A 3,290-nucleotide genomic window follows, 5' to 3' on the forward strand; every position below is an offset into this window, starting at 1 on the left:
CCCGCAGACCATCTGGTGCAGCAGGATGCCCAGGGACCAGATGGTAGCTGGCTTGCCGTAGTAAAATCCAAAGTGGATCCATTCCGGGGGGCTGTATGACGGTGTTCCTGTGGAATACAGATGGGGTTCATCAGGGGGATGCTGCTGCTCCCAGAGCCTGGCCCCAGCATCCCTGGGCGTGTGGGGGCTGCCCCAGTGGCACACGGGGTGACCGCTGCCCTCTCGCCAGCACCTGGGACTTGTGTATAGACTCGGGGTTGGAAAAGAAGCCACTGGGGTTGGAAGAGGGCAGCAGAAGTCCTGGCAAGGCCCGACCATGAGGAGGCAAAACCCACCCAGTCTTGGGAAAACCATGCCTTCATCCTCCCTGCCTGCACTGCCCAAAAAACATCATGAATCCAAAACAAACCAGGTGAGTGGAGCAGTCCAAGCCCTTTGTCACCTGCACACCAAACCAGCTGGGACACAGGTTACGGCCCCCCTCTCTGCTACCCCCACCCACCCGTGTTTTTGTCAGGCTGGCTGCCCCAGCCCCAGCCTCAGTCCTGCCCAGAGTGGTAGGCAAAGGCTTCCAGCAGGGCTGGAAGCTGGCTCCCCACCCAGCCCTGCTCAAATGCAACTCAGCTGAAATCTCAGTGCCATGAAGGGCAGCAAAAGGGAGAATCCCCGCTGCCACAGCCAGCTTGGGCTGTGAGATGTTGGGCCATGAGATGCCAGGACCGAGAGCACACCCCTGCGTGGGCTCACCTGCAAAGCGAGTGTAGGCTGTGTCTTGCAGGTAGGTGCCACAGCCAAAGTCAATCAATTTGGCCTGCCCGGTGGCCAGGTCAACCAGGATGTTCCCTGGTTTGATGTCCCTGTGCAGGACCCCACAGCTGGTGCAGTGCTGCACGGCCTCCAGCACCTGGCGGAACAGATCCCGCGCCACCTCCTCGGACAGGAACCCCCGTGCCCGAATGAAATGATGCAGGTCCTGAGACCGCTTTGGGCGTTCCAGCACGATCAAGATGTATTTGGGGAGTTCAAGCCACTCCAGCAGCTGGACGACACCAGGGAAGCCAGTGGAGACCTTGGCCAGCAGCACGATCTCCAGGGGTGCGCTGGTGCCGTCGGGCTGCGGGAGGAACGCAATTCCGTCAGTGGGGCTGATGCCGTGCCGGGGGTCGGGAACCCCTCACCCAGCACGGGGTGCTCTGTGTCCTGCGCTGGCCCCACGCCCGCTCTCCCTCGAGGCGTCCTGGTGGCTCCCACCCTGCCGGGCCTCGGCTCATCCCCACCAGCACGGCCCGGCTTCTGCCGCTGGCCCCGCTCACTCACCAGCTCGCCCCAGTGCCGGACGCGGTTCCTTGGCACCCTTTTGATGGCCACCTGCAAGCCAAGAGCAGTAGCGGGCTGAGCTCGCCGACTGCCATGCCCAGCCTCAGCCCCAGCCCCAGCTCCAGCCCCATCCTCCCCCTCCTCCTCCTCCTCCTCCTCCTCCCCCCTCTCCCCCTCTCCCTTCTCCTTTTCCTTCTATCCCTCCTCCTCCCCCTCCTCTCCCTCCTCCTCCTCCTCCTCCTCCTCCGCCCGCCGCCGGCCCCGCCGCTCACCGGGGCGCCGTCCGAGCGCCGCGTGGCCGCGAAGACGCTGCCGAAGCCGCCGCTGCCCAGCAGCGAACCCAGCCGGTACCGCTCCTTCAGGCCCTGCTGCGCCTTCCCTGCGGGCGGGACGCGGCTGTCAGCGCTCGGCCCGGGGCCAGGAGCGGCCCCCGAGCGCCCCCCGACCGCCCCGGGCCGGCCCTCCCCAGGCGTTCGCTCCCGGCAACGGGACAGCGGCGGCTCGGGGGCGGCGGCCGCGCTGCCGAGCGGCGGAGCTCGGGCCGGGGAAGCCGCAGCGGAGGCGGCGGCAGCGGCCGCGCCGCGTGTGTCCTCCGCGGGGCCCGGGAGGAGCCGGGGCCGGGGCCAGGCTCGGGCCAGGCGGAGCCAGAGCGAGGCGATGCCGCTCCAGCCCCAGGCACCGATGCCCGCCCAGAAGCGCCACCGCCAGCACGGCCAGAGCCGGGCGGAGGCGAGACCCCGGCGGGACGGCCGGGGGCGGAGATGGGGCAGCCCCGCCCGGAGCCGGGGGCGGGCCGGGGGCATGGCCCGGCCGGGAATGGGGAGAGAGAGAGACTGGGAGAGGAGGGAACAGCGGGAAAGGGAGAGTGGGAGACGGTGCGGGACAGCGGGAGAGGAAGAGGAGAATCAAGAGGGAGTCTCTGCTTTAGCTGCCGCTGCTGCTGCTGCTGCCGCCGCTGCTGCTGCTGCTGCAACTGAAGCTCCGGGGCCGTTTGTCCCCGTGTCCGTTTTTCCGTTGCCCGCTCACCCCCACGCCCAGCCCCCCGCTCCCTGGGGGCAGCCCCTGAGCCTGTCCAAACACGGGAACTTTGCCGTTTTCAGCCCAGACCCAGAGTCTGGACTCCTGCACGGGGGCAGAGGTATCTCCTCGGTCGCTGCCGTGCATTGTCCAAGCTGAGGATCAAACCCTATCGGGGCACATTCCTTGGCTGAAGGATTCCCTGGTCCTGGCCCTGCACTTATGGCTCCAGCGTTGCTTTCCAGCAAAAACTGGAAGGCAAACTGTGTAGGTCATGGTACTTTAGAGTGTCTAGAACTTGCTAAGTCATTGATCTTAGAGGTGAGATTGGAATTAATGGGATGGAGAAGTAGTGCAAGATGGAGAAAGGGAGCAGAGAAATAAATAGAGGAAAACATCTTGGACTGTTTCTTTCAATTTTCATTTCACTTCTGGAAAGCTGTTTCAGTTTTCCAGGAATCTTTTCCACAGTCCTGTTTGCTCTTCTCAAGAACCTTTCCTGGAGAACCAGGTTGAGCTCCTGTCACAAGATGTGCCACCACCTGCAGCTTCTCTTGGCTTTCCCCAGCGGGTGTGCAGCAGGACTCTTGCAGCAGAGCAGGACAAAGGTTTGGAGAACTTGACAGCTTGTCCTTTCTTTTCCTGGTGAGCTGGGGAGTTGTGCCATTGGTGAGGTTTTCATTGTGACTGTTCCAGCCTTGGGAAACAGGAGGTGGAACCAGGACTTGTTAGGGAATACAAGCCTGACTGAATGCAGAGAAGGAATCTCCAGAGCCCGCAGCCAGAAATGGAGAGTTGTGTGATAATCATTCCCACATCTCCATGGACACCTGGAAAGTGATCTAGAACATGAAAATGGGACAGAGGGAGTTTGTTTCTGTGTTCAGTTTGGGTGATTCTACATCTCCAGAGCTGGTATAAATCAAGAGCACAGTCAGTTCATGATAAGCACCAGA

Source organism: Anomalospiza imberbis, chromosome 34, assembly GCF_031753505.1.
Source record: "Anomalospiza imberbis isolate Cuckoo-Finch-1a 21T00152 chromosome 34, ASM3175350v1, whole genome shotgun sequence".
Taxonomy (NCBI): Eukaryota; Metazoa; Chordata; class Aves; order Passeriformes; family Viduidae; genus Anomalospiza; species Anomalospiza imberbis.